This window comes from Ovis canadensis, chromosome 1, assembly GCF_042477335.2.
Source record: "Ovis canadensis isolate MfBH-ARS-UI-01 breed Bighorn chromosome 1, ARS-UI_OviCan_v2, whole genome shotgun sequence".
Taxonomy (NCBI): Eukaryota; Metazoa; Chordata; class Mammalia; order Artiodactyla; family Bovidae; genus Ovis; species Ovis canadensis.
Window position 1 is genome coordinate 15,990,080 of NC_091245.1, and position 23,682 is coordinate 16,013,761.

Below are 23,682 nucleotides of genomic sequence, written 5' to 3' on the forward strand. Positions count from 1 at the left end.
TGGGGGACGGCCTGGCCCAGCCGGGAACATGAGAGGCCCGGCAGATATCAGTTGAAAGACTGGGCCTGGCGCTCGGACGCTCAAAGGTGCCCGAGAGAGAGACCTCTGGTCCCTGGAAACTGTGCCGATACGAATCCCTTATTGCTGTCCCCAGAGAGGGCCTTCTGGTCTTAGGGTCTCCTGGGTGGTCCCCTTGCCTGTCCACTGGACTACCCTACAGTCCTTCTGCCTGTCTGACTGTCCTTCTGCCAGAGTGAGTTTCTGTCTGTGTGTGAGTTGTCCTGTGCCTCCATCTCTCCTGCTCGTCCGTTTTCACCCTTCAGTTGACCTGTCCAGTTATCTGTGTGCCTGTCTGTTTCCACCTGTCTTTGGTCTGTCTTTCTGCCTGACCCACTGCTGCCTCTGCCGAGTCCTAACTGGCCCACAGAATTTCCGACGGGAGGGGAGGAAATGCTGGGAAAGGAGACCCCTGACTACATGGAGGGTACAGGAAGGGAGCTCTTTCAGCCTGCATGTTCCCTTTTTTGCACCTCGGTGCCAGCCTGCCGGGGATGACAGCCACGGCTTGGTGCAGGGACCTCGGGTAGGCCAGGTAGGGGTGGGGCAGAGAGTTGAGATTGCTCTAGACATGAGGCCAGACTTAGGGTCAGGGTCAGTGGTTAGGAGCAACCCAATCCCCAGTGCCCATTGGGAGGGCCTGGGTGAATTTTTCGCTGCAGAGAGTGCTGTTGGAGTGCTACAGGTTCTGTGCTGGGGTAGCAGGGACAGTGGCATCGGGCATGAGGGGCAGGGGACTGCTAATTAAGAGCCTCTGCGTTGAGATGCCCTTGCCCACCCTACAGCCTGGGTGCTCGCAGAGCCTGAGACACTCTGCGGGCTCCACTTGGGACATGACTTTTCCAAGGCAAGGCTGGGCCTGGGAAAGCACTAGGGCTCTAAGGTGGGGGTCCTTCATCCCCAGGCCCGGCCTCTCAGCCCCTGTAAAGGTCACTGGGGGTGAAGGACCCACCTTGTGTCCTCTGGCCAACACTGTCTTCCCCTCCTCTGGAGGGGCCGCTCCTTCCTCTCCAGGAGCTAAATCTGCTGGTACCTTTGCCCCACATCCTGCCCTTTCTGGATGCCAGGAATGCCCTGGCCAGGGCCAGGCTAGTTCTGACCACTTGTCCCCAGGAGCCCAAGGCTGAGGCATCTCTCGGGAACTCTGGGAGATGAAACACGGCATGAAAATGTCCGGATGTTTGGGGATCTCGGGGAACTGGTCATTCATCTTAGAGGTCAGGAACCCCACCTCTTGCATGCTGTGCAGTCTTGGGCTGATCACCACAGCTCTCTGAGCTTTAGATCTCTGGGCCATCAGAGTGGGGAGAAACCCCAGCCTTGTGGGCCTTCGACTTGGATGAGCAATGGGTAGGAAAGACTTTGGTGAGCTGCAGGGGCCTGCGGGAGCGTGAGGGATGGATGGTATTATTGGGCTCAGGGGAGGGGGCTGCTTGGGAGGCCTCTCCTGCTCTTGAGGAGCTCCAGATGTGGGGTCACTCCCTGCAGGGTCTTAGGTGAGCCAGAAAGTGCTTCCTACCATTGGACTTCGACCCCGATTGTTCCACTTTTGGTCAAAATCCTTCCCCCATCCCCAGTGACCCTCACAGGCAGCCCAAACGAGGGGAGTCCAGGGTGCACAGGTAGCTAGGAGCCCCTTGCGGGAGATGTGGGCCCTGGTGGGAGGGGCCCCAGCAGGGAAGCCTCTGGGAGAAGGACTCAGAGAGGAGGGAATGGAGGTGAGCCGGCCCTTTCACCCCAGGGCACACCTTCCTCGCACCTGCCAGCCAGGTGCCTCTGGGCTCCACCCAGAACCCACACCGTCTCTGGCCCCGAGGTGTGGGCGATTGCCCAGAGGACCAGCCCTAGTTCTGCCTCTCCTGCCAGCGGCTACAGCCGCTGGGAAGTGGGAACCCGCTGACTCCTGTCTTCTCATTGAGATCCAGAAAGAGGGACTGCTGGCCCTGCGAGCTCTCCCGCCTCCCTCCAGGCCCTTGGTCCTGTCACCAAGCCCCCACTCTCCTCCCCTGGGCCCCAGTCCTTCATTTCAGCCCTCAACTCTTCACAGGCCCTGCTCTTTGAATTTTGAGAAACCACATCACTGCCTATCCTGCTTCTGAGCCCTTGGAAGGGATCTTTGCTCCTTGCTGCCCCCTGCCAAGGGCCACGCCGGCCTCCCTTTTGAAGTCAGAGGCTGGAAGGGGCAAGTCCGAGCAAAGCACCATCTCCCCTCGTCTTCCCCACTCTGCTGTGCTGCTGTGGGACTCTTGCAGCTCCCAGCCCCCAGCTGCCCCGCGAACTTTCTCTAAGTGAAGGTTTACACTCTGTAAACATCCTCCAGCAGCCTTGTCCCTGGGGTCAGAAGCTGTGGGAATGGGGAGGGAAGGAGGCAGCGGCAGCTCCCGAAGCCCTCAGCCTCCCAACCCCGGCGTCCCCCCACCTCCCATCCTGACTGTCTGAGAAAGAACATGGCCAGCAAAGAGTGCCCAGAGACCCCAGGGAAGGGGCCACACATTTTGACAGCCCCATTTTGTTGATGAGAAAACCGAGGCTCTGGAGACCCATCACACAGGAGATCAGTGGCAGGTGCAAGGGCTGGAGCCGAAGACTCCTGCCTGCCTGTGCAGGGCCTCCCTGATGCTCCCTGAGGCTGCCTGGGTTGGCTCTTGAAGTTTGAACTGAAATTGCTGATCACATATGGATCATCAGCTATGTGCCGAGCACCGAGCTAAGCGTCCTCTATAAACCACAGTTGCTGTGTCCTTCAGCAGCCCGGCAAGGGGGGTGCTGGTGTCCTCCTCGTGCTGGTGAGGAAACTGAGGCTCAGGAGAGGTCTCGCAATCAGTGTTGGGGAGCCTCAGCCCAGAGCTGGGGCTGCCCACACTGTCTTCCTCCTGCACCTTGCCTCCAGCCTGCACCCCAGCCCGGGGTTGCTCAGGAGCTGTGCTCCCGCGCCTTTGTCCCTGTGTCCCTAGCACACAGGCAGCGGGGGGTAGGGAGGTGGGCAGTGGCAGGATTTTGTGAAACTGGATGGCAATTGCCCAGCCTCACACATGCAGTCACACTTTGGTTGTGCATGGCAATGGATCTGCACACACACATCCCCTCTATATGCCCATCGGTCTGTCTGTCTTACGCATGCACTCTTGGCAACTTGGACACAGCTGCCCATGGATGTCATAAGAGCACACCTAGCACACACCCAAGGGAAGGAAGTCTACTGCACAGCTGCTCCCACCTTTTCTCTGTCTTCACAGACACACACTTGGGTCCGCGCCCCAGCCTAAACCTCTAGGACAGGGCAGAGTCGGTCCCATCTCTTGAGTTTTCTGCCCCTGCCTGTCCACAGCTGCAGGAGTGCCCTTATGGGTCTGTGTGTGTTTCTTCATCCACCTTGGGCAGCCCCAGACCCATGTGGGAGTGGGTGGCTGACTTCCTAGCACTTTGCCAGCCTTTGCTTCTCCTGAAGGGCCCTGTGGTGCACTGCTGAGTTCACTAAGACACTGAAAGGGGCAGGTACTTGCCCAAGATCACATCTGATGTGTTGGTGGTAGAGCTGTGCCTGGAACCGAGGCCTTCTGCCTCTCAGATCAGGACTTGAATGTTTTTGTTTATTTGGCTGCACCTCACACAGGATACAGAGAAGGCAATGGCACCCCACGCCAGTACTCTTGCCTGGAAAATCCCATGGATGGAGGAGCCTGGTAGGCTGCAGTCCATGGGGTCGCTGAGAGTTGGATACGACTCAGTGACTTCACTTTCACTTTTCACTTTCATGCACTGGAGAAGGAAATGGCAACCCACTCCAGTGTTCTTGCCTGGAGAATCCCAGGGATGGCGGAGCCTGGTGGGCTGCCGTCTGTGGGGTCACACAGAGTCGGACACGACTGAAGCGACTTAGCGGCGGCAGCAGCAGCAGCACCCAGGATCTTCACTGAAGCATGTGGGATCTTTAGTTTAGCTGCAGCATGTGGGATCTAGTTCCCTGCCTAAGGATTGAACCTAGACCCCTGTATCGGGAGCACAGGTTCTTAGCCACTGGACCACCAGGGAAGTCCCAGATCAGGGTTTTAGATACGATTTTTCATCGCTCAGCTGATGAGGAAGATTGCTCCAGGAACTTGGCCTTGCGATGGCGAGAGTCTTGGGGTGTGACCCACGGTTTTGTTCTGCTGTCTTTCAGTGTCAGTCCTTTAGGTTGGCCTTTGTAAGAAGGGAAGTGGAGAGGCTGTCCTGCCAGCCTTCGAGCCCTTCTCTCTCTCTCCTTTCCCCTTCCACTCCTTTGCTCCCTCCTTTCCACATTCTCCTTGGTGGGGGGGGGGGTCACTGGAGCATGTTGGATCTCTTATTGTCTATGACCCCATCCCAGCTCCATGGTACATTCGTTCCTTCCTTTGAGGAAGCCCTGCTGGAGGTCTAACTTCCGTGTCTGTTGCTGCAGAAATCTATATTTTCAGAATGTAGGAGCCAGGAGAGTTTCAAGAGGTGATTCTTCTTAGGCTGATGGCAGTACTTTGAGTGGGTGATAAATTTAAGGTTCTCAGAGCCAGTCAAGGGAGCTGAAATGGCCTGGGGAACAGGGAGAGAGGAAGGCTCTGCAGACCCAGAGGAGGCCGTGTGGGGAACTTCGCCAGACTTGGAGAAGCCAGCTGGAGGTTTTCTCAGCTCCCTTCCTCTGCCCACATGCACACCTGTGGGTCTTTGGCCAGGGCTGACCTTCTTATGGGCTGCGGGCCCGGCAGGGAATTCTGAGTGTCTGACAGTTGTGGGGCTGAGATGGATGAACGGGGGGACTTTTCGTTTCCCCAGAGGTTGCCCCACCGCGGGTTAAGAGTATGGGATCCGGGTCTGCCAGATTCGGGTTCATTTCTGGTTCTACTCTTGGCAGTTACGTGTCCTTGGGCGAGTTACTTAACCTCTCTGAGCTTCTGTTTTCTCATCAGAAAAAAATAGGACTCATAACACCTGCCTCTAGAACTGTCAGGGCCAAGTGAGGGGAAGCACCTGAGTATCACCATTATTATGTTGTTGTTGTTGTTGTTGTTGTTGTCATCACGCTCCTCCCCGGGGAGAGGTTTGATGGATGTCCTTGTCAGCACCGTGAGTGTATCTGGGTCTTCCCCAGGACAGAGCAGGAGCTGCATTCCCCTGGGTTGCGGGGTGAGCAGCTCGCACGGGGAGCGGGGAGCCTGAGGACGTGTCTCTGTAGGCGTCTGAGGAATGCTCCGTGGCACTCTCTCTGTTAACCCTTGCAGCCATTACATCAGCTGGGCCCTGTTGTTATGCTCATGCCCACTCGAGGAAAGTGGGGCTGGTGAGGGGACGTCACACACCTGCCCAGGGTCCCGCAGCGAGTGAGATGGTGGCTCCAGGACGCCAAGCTGGGTGCCTAGCATCTCACTGACAGTTCCTTCCTTCACTTGACAAATAGCGTTAAAGAGCATTAACTCTGTACCAGGTCTGGGGAGGCAGAGGGAGACAGGCAGGTCTGCCCCAGCCTGGCGGCGGTGGTGGGGGCTGTCTAGCGAGGAGGCTGTAGAGTCTGTCTGGACCACTGGGCTTTCCTGCCTCCTCTCCCGGGGGCTCCCAGAGAGGGTGGAGGTGTGTGCGTGTCCGTGTGTGTACAAAGAGGAGGGCATCCATGAGAGTGTTACTGCACAGCTGAGGTCAAACCCTGCAGCTAGCCTGGCCCCAGGCAGGTAGAAGTGGAGTTGTGGGACCTAAGGGCATGGGCAGGGAGGGGAGGGCCACCCCCCACTCTCTCCTGAGCATGCTCTTCTGTGGATAGGCACAGGGCATCCCCAAGGAGATTGAGAGGTCTTGGTCCCAGCACTTGCTGGGAAGATGCCTGCCCCCTACTCCACCCCAGCCCCTGAGCCTCACTGTCCCCCTCTATAAAATGGGGCTAAACAGGAAAGTGGGCTGGTAAGGGCTGCCTGGCACAGTGGGACTCTGGATGAATGGGAGGAGCCGCTGTCTCAGACCTTCAGCCTTGTAGGGTGTGGGGTGGTGGGAGTTCTCCAGCACATTCTCCCTGAGCCCCACCCCCAGGAGTGGGCAGCACTGACAAGGGCACTCAAAAGACTGCCCGCCTTCTAGCGGGGACCCTGAGGGGCTGGGGAGAGGGTGCTGATCAGGCTTCTGGGGCTCCTATAAAGCCCCCACTGCAGGACTTCAGGTTTTCTGGGCAACTTTTGTCCCTCAGGCAGGATCTGCTTGCCCTGGGGGTTGGCACCTGGGGTGTAATGAGCATGGGAGGGGCAGCCCCAGGCAGCAGACTAATTGAGCTGGGAATCCGTGGGCAGTGCCTGAGGGAGGGAGGCAAGGGAGCAGGGATTCAGCCATTCCTTCCCTTCTGAGATTTGGGGAGCGATGGTTGGAATGGGGTCTCCAGCCCAGGGGCCCTCCCTAATCCCTGCAGGGAAATCTGGGGAACGCTTTCTCCTGAGACTCCTCAGACATCCAGGCCAGGCAGCTGGGGAAGTGGTTGGGAGCTGGAGATAAAGGGACCCACTGAAGCAGGTGAGATGGAGGTCAGACAGCAGGAGGGACTGACTGCTCCACCCCAGGAGGCAGAGTGAGATTCCCTGGGGTACCCTTTCCAATGCTGGGGAACCCATCTCTGGCTGGGTTGGACAAGATTTTCTCTGCTCATTGTCCCTATCAAGCAAGTGGCCCCTCACAATGTGAGGGAAGGAGAGTGGATGGAGCTGCTTGAGCCCCTCTGTTGGGGGCAGGGGAGGAACAGATCAGGCACCCTTGAGCTTTCAGGGAGGGTGGGCGCAGGCTACCTCTCTTCCATCCTTGCTTCCCTGCTGCTCCTCCCTGGGAGCCTCAGGCCCGTCCAGGTCATTGTCTTTGGGTTTATTTTTTGCTGGGCTCGGCTGTCCCCTGGGAGGGGAGGGGTAGGGAGAGAAAAAGGGAGAAGGAACCGCTCTGTCAGCATAATCCCGGCGCCTCTGCTCCTGCCCTGCTTGGCCCGGCTGCCACCCTCTTCTGGAAGAACCCGGCCCTGGGGACAGTGGGGCCCAGACCCGTGTGGGACCACCTTCCCTGGGGCAACACCAGCAGGTCTGGAACAGGCCTTTCTCCCCTCACCCTTCCTCCTGCCGCAGAGCATCAAAAGCAGAAGGGCCTCTGAGCTCAAGCAGGTCATAGCTTCACTTTACAGTTGGGGAAACTGAGGCCAGGAGGAAGAATCCAGCACGCCTGGGGCCTTCTCCACCTCCCCTCCGCAATAGATGAGAGTTGTGCTAGAGTTGCTGAGAACAGAGGGGAGCTGCCTGCCAGTTCCACTGTGTCCTCTGAGAGTTGGGGGCAGTCCCTGGTTTCATTTACTCATCTAATCTTCCAGCCTCTGGGGACTGGTAACCATCTGGTGGGAGAGACACAGGATGGGGGAGGAACATATGAACCATGCCTCTCCCCCCTACCTCATGTCCTTTGTCTTCCTTTCTGTTGAAAAATAAACTAGCCCCATTTTACAGATAGGGAAAGTAAGGCCCAAAGTCAACATAGCTAATAAGTTGTTGAAACAGGATTTGAACCCAGGATGTGGCTCCTGGGATGTTGCCCTGCTGCCTCCTTGCTCGCACAGGCCCTTCCCTTGGGCTCTTACCAGGGTTCTGTCAGCTGCCTCCTCCTTCTGCTCCTTGAATATTTGGGGCTCCTGGGGCTCTGTCCTGGGTCCTCTTCTCCATGTACAATTTCTGTGTGAGTGAGGGTGTGTCTCACATACTCCTCTGACTTGGTGCCGGGGTGGGGGGGGGGGTCACCTCTGTGATGACAGCCTCCCACTCTGCAGTTTCATCCCTAAGCTTCCTGTGGACCCCTTGCCTTTTCATCCGCAAGGAACCTCAGGCTTGGCATTTGTCTCCAGATCTACCCTCCCCCTCCCAAGCAGTGACTTCTCTACCCCTAGGGCCCAAGTCAGGAAGCCCTTTCTCAAGCATCCTTGGCTCCTCGCCGAAGAAACAGCTTGGAGTGCGCCCAGGTGTGCCTTCAATACTCCAGATGCTTTTCCTTCTGCCTCAAACTCCCTCCCCTCTCCCGCCCACCCCGTCATCTAGAGAACTCCGATCTTTCCTTCAAATCCCAGTTTGAACCACCACATCTTCTTGGAATCACTGCATGCTCCACCTGAAGCTTGACTGGGGGCCCTTCAGAGACCCCTGAGCTCTACTCACCCACTCTGTGTGTTCTGGGCTCCTCTCGCTGGTGGGGGTTGAGCACAGTTCTTGGTTGGTAATCAGTGAATGTTTGCTGAGCCAGGGAATGAAGGTGACATTGAGGCAGGCTGTAAGGATGAGAAGGGTTTTGCTGATTAGAGAGGAGTGGAAAAAGGACCCCTAGGTCCTCTGGGTGCAGGCAGTGAGCTGGAAACGCTTGTGATTTTTGTCCTGAATGCGCTTCAGGTGGCAGCAAAAGCTAGAGAAAAGGCTTTGAGGTGGTACTCTGCTCCTCTATCCTCTTCGCCCTAGGATCTGCAGAGTCTGATGTGTCCAAGGCCCCGAGGGTCAGGCTATAAAGGTGGGCTTTACCCTGTGGATGATGGAGAGCCTTAGGCAGTGGCAGATCAGGGAGGCACCACTGGCTGGGAGCCCGGGCTTGATTGATCTCTTATCAGAACTAGGGCTCTGCAAACTAGACCACTTACCTCCCCAGGTACTGCTATGTGGCAGCACTACTCATGTTCCCATTTTGCAGATAGGAAACTGTGGCTCAGAAGGCGGGAATCATGTGCACCAAGTGACATGACTTGGTGGAGTCAGGATTCAAGCCCGTGTTTGTGTGACTCCCAAGCCCAAGCTCCAGAGGAGTCTCACATGCGTCAGCAGACCCGGGCTTTTTTCAGTGACCTAAGGCAAAGCTGAGAGAACTAAGGACAACGTGGTGACTTTTTCATAAAGCTAAACTTATTCCATTTAAAGGACTGTCATTTAGTCTGAGATTATGTCCTTTCTCTTATGAAATGATGGGCCTGGGAATTTTTTAAAGAATGTCCTTACTTGGTGAAATGAAAAAGTTGACAACCTCATGCAGTCCCTAAATTGTTTTTGAAAATTCTACCCTTGCGTGAAATCCCTGAGTCTGGGCGCCATCCTGCCTCCTCCCGCCTGAGCATTGGGACCAGAAGTCTGAGGCGTCCAGGTAGGAAAGGAAGGATTAGAGGGCTGGGGGTGCTGTCAGTCTGCCCTATTTCTCCTGGGCCTCCGGGCCAGCCTGCCCTGGAGTGCAGCGAGGACCAGCCCAGGGCTCTTGCCAAGACTGGTCTGCATGGAGGATGGGGCAGGTCACCCAGGATCAGGGCTTGCCCCTCAGTTAAAGGAACACTGAACCCAGAGTCAGCAGGCTGGGGATTGGTGCCCACCTCTGCTTCTTAAAGGCTGTGTAACCTCAGGCAGGTGACTCAGCCTCGCTCAGGCTCTTGCTTCCCATCATCCATGGAGAAGGACAGTTATCATCTCTGCCTGCCCCCAGCATCAGGTGGCTCACGGACTACAAAGTGCTGTGAGGAACAGGGCCTCCTGTGCTTCTGCCCTCCCTGTTCCCCAGCGCACGCTCCCTCTTCTCACCCTGGCCTGAAGAGCATGTATTCCAGACTAGCAATTCCTCAGGAGCCCCTGCAGAGTCGCTGGGGGCCTGGGGCGGGGTGGGGGTGGGGTCTCTGTGACAACCTTACTGGGGCCAGGCTGAGAGGCCCAGAGTTCTAACAGTTTTCATATACTAATGAGTTTCCTAGTCTAACCTGTATGGGGTATGGTGCCAGTTATGGGGTATTTTCCACATGCTATTGCACTTCATTTAATCCTTTTCAGAGCCCTAGGAGGTAGGCACTGTCATCACTCTATTGTATAGAGGAGGATGCTGTGCTGTGCTTAGTGGCTCAGTCGTGTCCGACTCTTTGTGACCCCATGGACTGAACCCGCCAGGCTGCTCTGTCCATGGGATTCTCCAGGCAAGAATACTGGAGTGGGTTGCCACGCCCTCCTCCAGGGGATCTTCCCAACCCAGGAATCGAACCAGGGTCTCCTGCATTGCAGACAGATTCTTTACCAGCTGAGCCACCAGGCAAGTCCATAGGAGAGGACACTGAAGCTTAAATGGTCAGCATGTGCCCTGTCACGCAGCCACTAAGCGGCGAGGATCCAGGAGGACCGCCCTGAAGCCTGAGTGGGAGGGCCTCTGTGATGTGAGAAGGTGGGAGCAGGTTCACTGGGCTCCAGTGGGCGAGCCAGGGTGGGGCACACTTGCCGTATACAGAGGGAGTGTGGCCTGGGCTGGGAAAGCAAGGCACACCTTCCCGCTGGGTGACTTCAGACAGTTGCCTCCCTCTCTGAGGTTCAGCCTCCCCTGTTGCTGGGCCTCTTAATAATAATAAAGGTAATAAGAGCCCATGCTTACGGAGGACCTGCTGTGTGCTGACACTGCTCTGAGGACTTGCCATTTTTCCTTTCACTTTTTCCTCTCAGTGACCAGAGGAGGTAGGTTCTATGGTTATGCCCATTTTTCAGATGAGGAGGCCGAGGTACAGAGAGGTTGAGTAACTTGCATGAGTATAGGTTGTGGGGCCAGGAGTCAGTCAAAGCCCAGAGTCTAGCTCTAGAGGCCGTCATCTTTCCCACCAGATTATTCCTAACTGGGGGCTTCCCCGATGGCTCAGGCAACCCACTCCAGTATTTTTGCCTGGAGAATCCCATGGCAGGCTACAGTCCCTGGGGTCACAAAGAGTCAGCCACGACTGAGCACACACATGCATACCTAACTGGCCCCGATGGGCCTGCCTGCGGGGAGGCTGCTGCGAGGACCAGCTGAGCCTTCAGGTTCAGGTTCTGTCTCTATCCCAGTTCTACACTTTCTTGCTCTTTCATTTGGGAAGCCTTGCCTGGCAGTCCTTGAGGGGCCAGGCCCTATCCCAAGAGCTGGGGACAGAGCAATGAATCAGACTCCCCCCTGCTCCCTGGCGGGAGATGTGCCAGGCGGCTGGCAGCTGTCTGGGTGGAATCCTGTGGAGGCCCAGCTCAGAGGAGCCGAGCCCAGCCCCAAACTGGTGGTGACTGGGAAGGCTTCCCAGAGGAAGAGGTTTCAGCGGAGACCTGAAACGTGAGGAGCCAGAGTCAACCAGGCAAAGAAGAGGAGGGAACAGCATTCTAGGCCGAGGGACTAGTATGGGCAAAGCCCTGAGGTGGGGCTGAATGTCTTGCAAAGAACTGAGAGAGGGCAGGAGAGTGGGAGCCTGGATGGGGCGGGAGGTGTGCAGGCAAGAGGCTGGAGCGTGAGTGAGGCCAGGCTGAGAACTGCAGGCTGAGGAGCGGAGACTTCCTGGAGGAGACTGGGTTCAGGAAAGAACTGGGGACAGGGGTGCCATGGGTGAATTGGTGTCTGAGAAACGCCCCTCTGGGTCTAGCAAGGGGGGCAGACTCCTGTGGGGAGCTCTGGGGCGGGTGCCACTGGCCTGGCCTTTCTTTCCCTCTGCCTTCCCTTCACGGCCCAGCCGTCTGAGTGGCTCCTCTGGAGCTGCCCACTAACCCTGCCAGGGCCGGGCTGGACCTGGCCTGAAGCCCTAGGTTTTTGCCTGTATGGAAAGTTCAGCTGCTTATGCAAAGCCTGGCCTGGGGGAAGGTGTGTGTGAATGAGCTGAGGGAGGCCTTGGAAGCAGAGTGGGTAGGTGCAGGCTCTGATGGGGCTCTGGGGTCTGTGGGGGTACCCAGAACAGTGATCTTAGAACAACCCCACAAGAGCACCTGGGTTTGGCCCAGTGGATGGTGGGGTACCTGGGGGAAAGGGGCAGAGCCCACAAGGCTTAGCCTGTTGAACTCCTTGCTCCCTCCCTGTCTGCCAGTTAGGGTGTGGAAATCACTGACCCCACCCAGCCCCCTCAGTCCCCCTGATGCAGAAACTGGGGCCCAGAAGAGGGCATGCAACAAACTTCGGCTAGTGGCAGAGCCCAGGCTCAGCCCAACAGTCCCAATTGTCCCCATCAACAATAAAGAACCAGAGCAAACCTCTCTGCAGCGCTGGCCTGGGCTCAGATCCCCTCTGTGTGGTCTTGGGCAGGTCTCTTCACATCTCTGAGCTTCGGCCTCGGGGTCCAAAATGCTACCTCATACTGGGAAGAGCATCACCTCTCCCATTTGAGGCTTTAAGGCCTGCCTGACCCATCATGGGGCTTAATCAATGTTTACTCAATGAATCTCACTGAATTCTCACAATGATGGAGGAAGATATTTATTACACTATCTTTATACTGAGGCTCAGGAAGAAGTGACTTGCCCAAGGGCATTCAGCTGAGAAGTAGCTGATATAGGGCTGGAGCCCAGGTGTCTGGGCACCTGTCTAGGACCCCTGATCGACACGGCTCCTATTTTGAGCTCTCAGTGAAAAGCAGCTGGTGTCCCAAGCAAGCTCCATCCGTTGGTTGGCCAAAGTAAGTGTGTGTGTGTGTGTGTGTGTGTGTGTGTGTGTGTGTGTGGTTAGGCTGGCTGGCAGGCTGGAACTCAGCTCACATCAGCCCCTATGCTTCTGTGCTTGGGCCAGGCTGCAGCTGCCACCCCATGGGGAAGGGACCTTTCCACTTGCCCTCCTGCATCAAGTTTTTTTCTCGTGGCCTGCCTAGCTGGAGAGAAGAGCTGGTCATGGCGTGACTAACGGGGCACCTGCCAGCCTCTCCCACGTTGGAGTCCGGCCATCTAATGCCCTGCACATGACAGGCATGGGGTGGGCACGGGGTGGGGAGACGGATTTGTACTTTTCTAATCCAGGGTCTGCAGCCCTCTTCTGTCTTGGCCAGGGCCGTGGGAGAGGTTTGTCCCTGGCTGCCACCCCTCCATGCCCAGCAGCCCCAGCTCAAATCCCTGGCAAGCACCCGGCTCCTCTGCTTGGGGCCTCCCCTTGCCCTGCCTGTGCTCCCCGCCCCACCCCCACACCAGCTGAGGCCGAGTTGGGACCTATGGGGGCAGATGCTGGGCCGCCTGTGACTGGTGGAGCTGCAGTACCCTGCAGCATTTGGGGCTCAAGGATGGGGCAATGGCAGGGAGGTTTGGGGCCCAGGCTGGGGCAGAGTTAGGGAGAGGACCTGATAGGGTGCCGAGTTTTGAGCGTTTGGGGCTAATGCTGGGCCACCCCTTCCTGGAGAAATTTGGCTACAAGTCAGGGAGGCAAATGTGTGGGCCGCGCTCCCCCTCGCTGGGCGGTAAACACAGCCGTCTCCCAGGAGACGGGCCCAAACATCTCGGCCCCCCACGGTTATTTATACCAGGACTCCCTCTCCTTCTCAGGCCTGTTCTGGCCTCTCAATCCAGTCCTGAGCTGAGCGTCCTGAGTGGAGGGTCCAGCCCCTGTCAAGGCAGGAGGCCCCAGCAGCAGGCCTGCTTAAACCCCACTACGGACTGGGCTCTCACTACCTCCCAGTGGCCTGTCTGCTAGAGGCACTGGGTCTTACTGATCAGAAACGTGCTCATGAAGGCCAGGGCCTGGGGAGGAAGCGGGAATCCTGGGATTGAGCTCTGCCTTGGCTCTAAACTGCTGTATGACTGTGGTCCCGGTAACCTCAGCTTCCCCACAGTTCAGCAGGGGGAAAGGGTCCTGATGGTGCAAACTTTTAAGCAGTAGATCTGGTTCTTTAAAGGAAATGTGACACAGGAGTACAATATATAAATACATTAAAGCTGAGCTGCTCCGGGTGAAATCAAGGGTGGGGGTCCAGACTTCTGCCCACTCAGCCTCTATAGCCCTACATGCCACCAACCTGGAGTCTATGCATGACCCTCCTTATTCTAGAACACACTCCAGGAGACCCTGGAGTTCCCATTTCAGGGCTAGCACAGGCCTCTTTACTGGTTTACCAGCCCAAGGTCCAGTGCTGTGTGAGTGCTCCTAGGATCAAGAGCAAATGTTTGCAGCCAGTGTCGATCAGAGCAGGCTGGAGCTGCCACAGGAATGTACCCGAGGCCCTTCCAGTGAGGAATGAGCCCAGTGTGGGTGGAGAAGAGGGCGCACCAGGGGCTGGACACTGGAGGGGAGCAGGGGCTGGCTGTCCCCTCTCTGCCAGATTCTAGCAAGGGACACCAAGGAGTCAAAGATTTTAAACTCGAACCTAGCCTTCCAGATCGGTACGAAGGTGAATATGTCAGGAAGGATAGAGCGTATTTTATTTAACAGCTTGTTGGCTTATAGTGTGTGGGTCTCCATTTGTACTCTTTCCCAGTCCCACCAGTGTTCAAGATGGACTTGCATTGGCTCTCCCTCCATCCACCCAACTCTGTCGGAACCCCAAGGTGCCCTTACCCAGAAATCTCAGGCTGCAGAGGACAGTGGGAAATGCCTGACTCATGGATGCTCAAGGCCCTGGAGACCTGGGTCTTCTTGTTTCCTCCCCAGATACTGTCTAAGCTTCTTCTTGGCCAGCCTGGGAGATGTGGAGGAGTCAGAACAGGCTTTACCCTTAATGGATGGATCCTAATGAGCTGTTGTTGGTAGGTTGGGAGCAGACAGAGGTAGAAACTGTCTCTGCACAAAGGGGTCCTGGGATCCTCAGAGTGGGCCAGGAATCCCAATCAGGGGCTGAGCTAGCATTCCTCAAAGCAGATCAGGGATTCTTGGGGGAAAAGAGGGACCATCCTGAGGAGAGGAGAGAACATGAAAGTCACCAAGGTGGAAATAGACAGGGTATGGAAGAGAGGAGCGTGGGCAATGCCTAGTGTGTGTACAGCCTCAAACTCTGGGCTGAGAACCTCAGGTGGTGAACCATGAGGAGTCATTGTAGGATTGTAAATCAGGGAGGGGTACTCAGACTGCAAGGTTAAGTGAACTGGGGTGAGGATGGGGATGGAGTAGAGTCGTGGGGGTCAGTGAAGAGGGCAGAAGGGAGGAGGAATGGGGTGAGTGCTTGGCAGGACAGAAGTGAGGGGCTGGGAAGAAAGAGTTGGTCTCAACTTTGCCTTCTGGAACCTCCTCTCCTGTGTCCTCCTTTGCCCTGTCTTGGGTCCTGCCTCTTTCTCTCACCATTCTGCTGGGGAGAGGAGCACCTCTTCCTATACCCATCTCCCCAGATAGGTGGCAAGTGGAAGCCCACAGCTGTGTAAGAGGGAACCTGTTCATTCATTCATTCACTCAGCCAATATTTATTGGGAATCTGCTCATGCACCAAGTCCTGTGTGAGGTGTGGGAAAGAGTGGTGAACAAGATAGAGACGTTGCTTCATTCATGGAGCTTTGTGAGGTGTGGGAAAGAGTGGCGAACAAGATAGAGAAGTTGCTTCATTCATGGAGCTTACATCATGGGGAGCTGGGGCCTAGAAACTGTATCTTTCCCTGATGTTCCCCCTCTGGCTCTTTGGCCCATGCCCTTGGATGCCCAGGAGTGGGGCCTCTCTCCATTACCCACTCATTCATTCCAGCTGACCTGGCACCCATCTTCAGAACATTGAGGAGGGGGGTTCAATAACCATGGTCCCAGCCCCAGGGACCACCCATCTCCATGATGAACCGGGGGCCTGGGGGCAGCATCCGGGCTCAGGCCCTAGTCTTTTTCACTTACCTGTGACTTTGAGCCCCTCACAAGAAACTTCCTGGCCTCAGTTCTTTATCATGGGGCTTTGGGAAGTCCCAAGGAATCGAGGGGAGGGAAAGACCTGTCAGCTCCAATGTTCCCCATTGGTAGACAGCTCCTCTGGCTGTGGGTAGAGGTGGAGGAGGGCCAAGGGCTCAATATCATCATTATCAACCAGCCTCATGATTCCTCTCATTTAATTTAGTCCTCACGACCAGCTCCCTATGGTCCGTGTATCTTCCCTCCCCATTTGCCAGATGAGGAAACTGAGTCTCTGTAAGGTGACATGCCTGGTTTGATCAGTTCTCCCGCGAACGTATGACTCTGGGAGCCCTTAAGGACGGCGCGATGAGGGTGCTGCTTGGCACCGGGATGCCCCTCCTGGGCACTCAGCCTCGAGAGTAGTAACCCAGCCCTAGTGCCTCCCCCCATCCTCCTCGGGGGCTGGCACCACCCTGAGTCTGGGCACTGGGTCCGACAACACTGGCCAGAGCAGTACCAGGGGCCCGATCAGTCCAGGACCAGATTTAGGGGCCTTGGCACCTCTGGGTCCCGGGGCTCTCAGTGCCCAGCAAGAGGCCTTAGTGGGTGGGCTAGCCGTGGGCAGTCAGGGTGTCGCGCCCCCTTTTCGGCCCCCGTCCACGGGGATGCGGCGGCACCTTCACACTTTCCGCTTGGCCCGCTGCTCGCCTTTCAGGCCGCAGCGTTTTCAATTGTTAATTTGGAAACGGAAAAAGAAGCCGGCGGGGCGGGGGAGGCCGCAGGGAGGTAACCTGAGCCAGAGCGCCGCCCGCGCCCCTCCCGCGAGCGGTGCTGGGTGTCGGCGACGCCCCGCCCCTTCCAGGGACCGCTGGAGCCCCGCCCACCACATCGCCCCGCCCCTTCCAGTAGCTCCTCCCCGCACCGACAAGCCCGGGTCAGCCCCGCGGACCCCGGAGCGGGAAGGAAGGGAGGGAGGCCGTGCCGAGGGAGGAGTCCCTCCGGAACCCTCCTTGCCAGGAACCCCTCCTTCTCCCAAGGAGCCCCGCCTGCTGTCAGCCTCCTCCGTGTCCCGAAGTGAACCCAAGTCTTTCTGCAACCCCTCAGGGCGGGATTCAAGGGAGCCAGATCCCTGCCTCCAAGCTGCCGCAATAGGGATTATTGGCCCCATTAGACAGACGGAGAAACTGAGTCCTAGAGAGAGACAGTTCACTTGTTCAAGGTCATGCAGCCAAGGCTGAGTTCTTGAGCCTGGTAGGGGTTCGTTTCTTTTGGTTCTCAAACGTGTAGAGTTCTGTCCTCCTCAGGGGAGGAGGGGGCGCCAGGACTAGAGGTGCAATCTGTCCCCTTCCCCCAACCTCTTCCCTCTTTCTGTGGTTAATGAGCTTTTGGAAGTCCTGCTTTGATCTACCCTGACTCCTCCTTGCTATCATTATTCAATTATAGAGGAGTTTTGGAGGTTGAAGGGCTTCCCTGGTGGCTCAGATGGTAAAGAATCTGCCTGTAATGCGGGAGACCCAGGTTAGATCCCTGGGTTGGGAAGATGCTCTGAAGAGGGGAATGACTACTCACTCCAGTATTATTGCCTGAAGAATCCCGTGGACAGAGGAACCTGGTGGGCTACAGTCCATGGAGTTGCAAAGAGTTAGACATCACTGAGCGACTAACCGCAGAAGGCGATGGCACCCCACTCCAGTACTCTTGCCTGGAAAATCTCATGGACGGAGGAGCCTGGTAGGCTGCAGTCCATGGGGTTGTGAAGAGTCGGACACGACTGAGCGACTTCACTTTCACTTTTCACTCTCATGCATTGGAGAAGGAAATGGCAACCCACTCCAGTGTTCTTGCCTGGAGAATCCCAGGGACAGGGGAGCCTGGTGGGCTGCCGTCTGTGGGGTCGCAGAGAGTTGGACACGACTGAAGCGACTTAGCAGCAGCAGCAGCAAAGCGGCTAACACACTTCGGAGGTTGAAGGAGGTCGCTCTAGACTTTCCACACACAGGAGTGCCCTGCAAATGAAATGTAAAAGACTCTCCACTTCCAGCGACTCTATAAGTCCCTTAAGATGGGCAGCTTCATTCATCTCCCATTGCGAAGCTAAGATCACCAGTCCCAGATAGGTCAGCAGAAAATGGGGGCTCTTGAAGACCTTTCCTCAACCCCCTCCTCTCCCTGAGGAGTAACTGAAACTCAGATACAGCTTCCCACTCCCTCAGCCGAGTGGGGCAGAGCCAGGATGGAGAGCCTGTTGATCCAGGTTTCTAGCTGTGCCCACAGCCTGTGCCTCCCCTTCTGCTGCCCCCAACCCTGACCCCTTTCTCGGAGCCACTGTGCGGGCCCTTGCCTTTTAGAGGATTCTGAATCAGTCAGAACCTCTCCCCTTAAAACCCAAGCTTCCAGCCTAAAGCCTAAGACCCTTCTCGCCATCCCTCCATCTTAACTGTGGAACAGGCCAATGTCACTCAGCAAGCCTTTCCCAGCTGTCCGAGCCCATTGGAGAGAGTCTTGCTGGATTCAGTCTGGCTGGTCCTGGATTTGGGGTTCCCACCCTGAGCATGGCTCTCCGAGCAGCAGCTGTAACCAACAGCCCCAGGTGTGGCCTGCGAGTTTGCATGCTGCTTTGCTTGTTAGCAGCAAAGGCATCCGAATGCTCCTCTCCCATCATTCTCCCTCAGCCTCCCACTGGATGAGATCCTCAATGGCTGAGTCTGCAGGACTCCCCAGGTCATCCTCCCCAGGGGGCCCAGCCCTCCCCGAAGCTCCTGTTCCACCCTGTCAGCTCTTGGTGCCCTCTGCTCCGGGAGTGCTGAGAACCAAGTGGCGGGGACTCAGCTCTCTCCCCACTTTTGACTATTCCCTCCCTCCCCTCTTCCCCCTTTGCACAAGTTCTGCTGATTCAGAGGACAGAAGCTTCTTAGAGGTGACTCTGACCCCTGCCAGGCTCAAGCAGCTGGAAGCCTGTGTAATCCTTGAATCCAGTGCCACCCTGACACATACAGTAGGAAGGGCAGGGGCAGGTGCCAGCCTGCCACCCGGAGGAAGGAGATTTTAAGGTGGGGATGAGGGGTAGGTGCCTGGGTCCTTCCATGGAAAGAGAAGAAAAAACATTACCTTACGACCCAATTTCCCATTTCTAAAGAGAGGACAGGGAGGCCTGGCGTACTGCGATTCATGGGGTCGCAAAGAGTCAGACACGACTGAGCGACCGAACTGGACTGAAGGGATCTTTTGGTGACAAAATATTGTCAGTATCAGCTTGCCTCTTGTCACCTTTACTCCCCCTTGTACAAGTCACCATCATGTCTTGCTTGGATTATATACCATTAGCTTCTCAACGCGAGGCAGGGGCAAACGCCATAGCCCACTCCCCCATCCCCTTACCTTGCCATAGTCTGTTCTCCACTCAACAGCCTGTGTGGTCTTTTGCAAACCTAAGTCAGACCACGCTATTTTCTGCTCAGAATTCCCCATCTCACTTGGACTAAAAGCCCCAAACCTCACGATAGCTAGTGGATACTCTGCTTCCTGCCTCCCCCGCCTACCGCTCCCCACTTCCTCACTCCTCTCTGGGAGCACTCCCCTCTTGATGGTTCTGGAGCACACCAGGCACCCTCTGGACGGGTCTTTCACACTTGCCTTTCCTTCTGCTCAGAACCTTCTCCTCTGACACCTACCTACATGGCTCGCCACCTCATTCCCTGCAGGCCTCTGCCCTAATGTCACCTTCTCAATGCTGCTCTCCCTGACCACCCTCTGTACAGCAGCTCCCGACTCCCACACCAGTGTTCTTTGTCCCCCTTTCCGGCTTCATTTTTCTCCAGCATCATCTGACATTTTTGACACTGTCTTATTTATTTATTATCTGTCTCTTTCCCATGAGAATGTAAGCTCCAAGAAGGCAAGGACATTATTGATCTTTGTGCCTGGCATGTGGCGAGCACTCTGTAAATAGTGAGTGAGTGAGTGAATGCTCTGTGGCTCTGGACTTCGTGGTTCCTGGGTGTTGCTGCCTGCTCAGGTTCCCGCTGAATCCTATCTGCTGCAGGGAAGGTTGAGGTGTGGAGATGGAAGCAGCCACACAGAGGAGGTGGGTGGTACCAGTCAGAGGTCCAGGGTGGGGTTCGTCCCCTCTTTCAGGAGCCTTTTACCCAGCTCTCATTCTGAGTTGGGAGCATGGCATTCAAGGTGAGAAGGACAGGGTTTCCGCCAGCCCTCGGTCTATGGGAGGAGATAGGGACTCAAAAAGTGCTTTTCACATGTTGAGCCATGATGGAGGTGAGTGTAGAGGTGGGAATGGGGGGTTAAGGGAGCATAGGGTGGGGTTTCTACTCACCCAGCTGGGTTGGAGGAGGGATAAATACAGCAGGAGCAAAGGTGAGGACGGGAGAAGGCTCTGCTTGCTGATGTGGAGGAACAATGAGCCGCAACAATGGAATATCATGTGCCAGGTAGGGCACTGAGTGTGGAAAGTCAGGTGGGGAAGGGCTTGCTTTGCAACCATGCTAAGGTGCTTGGGCCTGAGCCTGCAAGTTGATGGATTTCACACTTTTAAAAAAAGCACGAAAGCCCTTTGTTCAAATGAAATCTTATGCCAAGCTTAGCATGTAAAACTGAGTCACCCAAATTCACACGAGTGGCTCAGGTGGAACCAGGGGGAAGTTCCCACTGACCATCTTGTTTTCATTTCCCAAATTCAGGCTGCCTGTGTTCCACCCCTTAGTTTGCTTTCACTTCGCTGGCCTCCTGCTCAGGAGCCTGTGCTCCCTGTTTATTTGGGTTGTCTGCACTGCCTGGCCAGCCCTGAAAAGATGGATAGCCCCTCTTCCTTCCTTGTTCCCACCCTTGCTTGATATGTTGCTCAGTGCTCTTACCTGGTGCGCCAAGTCATCTGGCTGGCATGGGAGAGGGAGGCAGGAGAACAAGTAGGAGATTCCCAGGTGGCCCAGTGGTAAAGAATCCACCGTCCAGTGCAGGAGATGCAAAAGACACAGGTTCAGTCCATGGGTGGGAAGATCCCCTGGAGTAGGAAATGACAACCCACTCCGGCATTCTTACCTGGAAGATCCTATAGACAGAGGAGCCTGGCAGGCTACAGTCCATGGGGTCGTGAAGAGTCGGATACGATTGAGCACACACATACACACACAGGAGATGTGGAGCCGATCCAAGTGGGAGAGGATGAAGCTGTGACTCATTAAAACACCCTGTCCAGAAGACACCACCTTCCATCCCACAGTGGGACCAAGACTTTTCACACTGGCTCAAGAAAAATTGGCATGTGGAGGTGGAGAACACCTACCAGAAGGACAGGGAAGAATCCGTAGAGGCTGCATGGCAGGAAGCAGATCTGGGTTTTACAGAGTCGGGAGGGGGAGATGAGACTCTGGAGGGGCAGTCTCATCTCTACTTCTCTCTGCACCTCTGCCAATGTGCTTCTGTGGTTCCTAATTCCATTCCTGAGAGAAACAATCTGATTGGCTCAGCCCAACCTAGATGGGGGCGGGGGTTGGGGGTAAGACTTTCTTGGGCCAGTGTCCATCTCCTGATGTCCAGGAGAGGGGCACGAAGCCGTGTGGTACCACATGGGGTTGGCCTCTCCAGGGCCATCTCCAAGGCTGCCCCACATTCTGAGAGGGAGAGTGGTGCTGAATCCAGCCTGTGCTCAAAGGTGCATCAGCCCAGAGCAATGGATGCCTGGTTCTTATGAGGTCATTTTGGAAGGGTCAACTTTTCATCATTTTTTTAGGCTGAAGGGAATGCCTTTTCTAATTGATCCTCCAAGAGGACGCATGCTTTTCATAGTTTGTACTATGCGCTGGCGGCTGTCGTCCCTCCAGGGACAGCCTCAGAGACTCTGGAACTAGCTGAAGACCGGCCTTTTCCCTTCTGCCCTGCGGCTGGAGAGATATGGGGCTGAAGGGACTTTAGCTGTCACTGAGATGTCCCCTACCTTCCCCTGCAGACGGGGAAACTGAGGCCCCATGGAGGCTTCACCCCTAGCCCTGAACCCCAGCGCAGGCCTCTGGCCCAGAGAAGTGGTGGCCGCAGCAGCAGCCTTGGTGTGGGTCACGTGCTTTTGCTCCCTTTGCCATATTTAGAATCGCTGGATCAGGGAAACTTCTCGTCCCAGCCCCTGAGGATTCTTGGAAAGAGCCTCGCTCTGGGTCCTGGCTGACTGCCCCTCCCCTTTATCCCCTTGCAAGAGAAAGATCGAGCCTGTTCTCCCCAGAGGAGCTGGGGCCACTGGACCACACTGCAGCCCCGTCAGGAAGTGCCTCTCAGGCCTAGCTGAAGTTCCTTTTGCAGTATCAGCTCTGGTTTGGGGTTTAAGAAGCCCTTTTCTGTTGGAAGGTGGTGGGGGACATGACCTCTGCCTTCCAGGAACCTTGGATAAATGGGGACAGACTGGCCCCAGCGTCCCCCAGCCCAGGGAGGACAGAACCTTGCCTCTGAGATCCTGGTCTGGAGGACAAGGGCAGGGTGATACCCCGGCCCCCTCCCCAAGCCAGGTGAAGAAAGGAGAGAGCCAGTTGGTGGCCAGGCAGGCGGCAGACCCTGGCAGGGCTCAGTCTGGGAGGAGGGACACTGGAGAGAGGAAAGGAAGGAAGGAGGCCCTAGGGGAAGGGAGGACTGGGGCCTGGAACTGCATTTACTTTGGCCTTGTGAGGAGGTCGGGGGGTGGGGGTGGGGGACCATTATTCCACACAGGCTCCTTCTTCGCTCAGGTTCCTCAAGCTCTGAAAATCAAAAAAGGCCCAACCCAACCCAAACCAAAAATGCATGTGTAGAGCACCTGCGACGTTCAGGGTCTTTTCTCCCATTCTCACCTTTGGGGACGATGGTCCTGTGTTCCCATTGGACCCTCTCCAGGGCCTGGGCAGCTCCCTTTCCCATCCCCCACACCTGGGGTTTCAAGCCTCCTCCACCTCTTCAGACCCCCACAGACCCTGCTCCCTACTGAGAAGTTGATCTGGCCTCCTCTTCCCAGAGAAAGTCAAGTCCCCTGATGAGGGATCTCTGGGCTTCCCCCATCTGACCCCTGATCTCCTCTCCCAACTGGCCTCTCCCCCTTCTCGCCTGTCACCTTAGAAACTGGCTGGGTCCTTTCTGCTCAGCACCAGCACTTCTGCTCTGTATCCCAGCCTCCCAGTCGCCCTGCAGACGTCATTCCATTGATCACTCCGTCTCTCTCACATCTTTAACTTCTCCCTCTCTCCTGGCTCCTTCCACTCTGCCTCTCTCATCTTAAAACAGCAACAGTGAAAAGAGCACTGGCGTATTCCCTGTGCTCTGTGTGTTTCTCCAGCTACCGACTGCAGCTTCTACACTTTGCAGTTAAACTTTAAATAGCTAAACCTCCACTGTCTCTACTTTGTCACTGAGCCTCTCCCTTTCTTAACCCATTGAGACCTGCTCTGGCGCTCCCCTCCGTCTGTGGCTGCCCTTGCCAAGGTACCCAGTGACCAACTTGTCACCAAATCCAGTGACATTTTTCAGATCTGATCTTGTTTGACCTCTTTGGCAGCATTGGACGCTGCTGTCCACTCCCTCCTTGAAACACTTTCTTCTCTTGGCTTGACATCTCTGTCTTCTGGTTTCCCCCCCATTTCACCCGCTGCTCCTTTCCAGTCTGGTGGAGGGTCCCTCCTCCCTTTGAGTTGCTGGGGATCCACTGGGTCCTCCTGTACCTTTTTCCACATGCCCTCTGGACTGTCTCAATCTTGCCTCTTGTCTTCGGTCACCATCTCTCCCTTGATGTACTCCAAACCCACATTTCCGGCTCAGGTCTCTGCCTTCATAGCCAGAGTGTTTACTCAGCCTTCTGCATCTCAACATGTCCAACACAGAATTCATCACCCCCATATCTACTCCTCCATGAGGCTCTCCTATCTCAGTTATGTCATGGCACCTTCATCCACCCAGTCCCCAAACCAGAAATATAAGTCATTCTCTTTCATTGTCCCATTTCCAATCAATCACCAAATGTTACTTACTTTCTCCAGTCCATCCGCTTGCATGCTGCCACCAGCATCTCTTACCTGAATGATTGTGGCGCTTCCTAGTTGCTCTTCCTGATCAATCTCACCTCTTGTAATCCGTGCTCCCTACTGCCCCTGA

General features: G+C 56.0%; 1 protein-coding gene and 1 long non-coding RNA gene across 3 annotated transcripts in view; one reads left to right on the forward strand and one right to left on the reverse strand.

Annotated features, from left to right (window-relative positions):
* KCNQ4 (potassium voltage-gated channel subfamily Q member 4) overlaps positions 1 to 23,682 on the forward strand; it is a 59,364-nt gene that overhangs the window by 1,536 nt on the left and 34,146 nt on the right. The gene's annotated exons all lie outside the window — the stretch shown is intronic.
* On the reverse strand, positions 19,398 to 22,860 carry LOC138419267 (uncharacterized). The gene is made up of 4 exons (XR_011248924.1): positions 22,649 to 22,860; positions 20,864 to 21,020; positions 20,436 to 20,581; positions 19,398 to 19,782 (listed from the first exon to the last, which is right to left on the reverse strand). It is a non-coding gene; the product is annotated as an uncharacterized lncRNA (long non-coding RNA).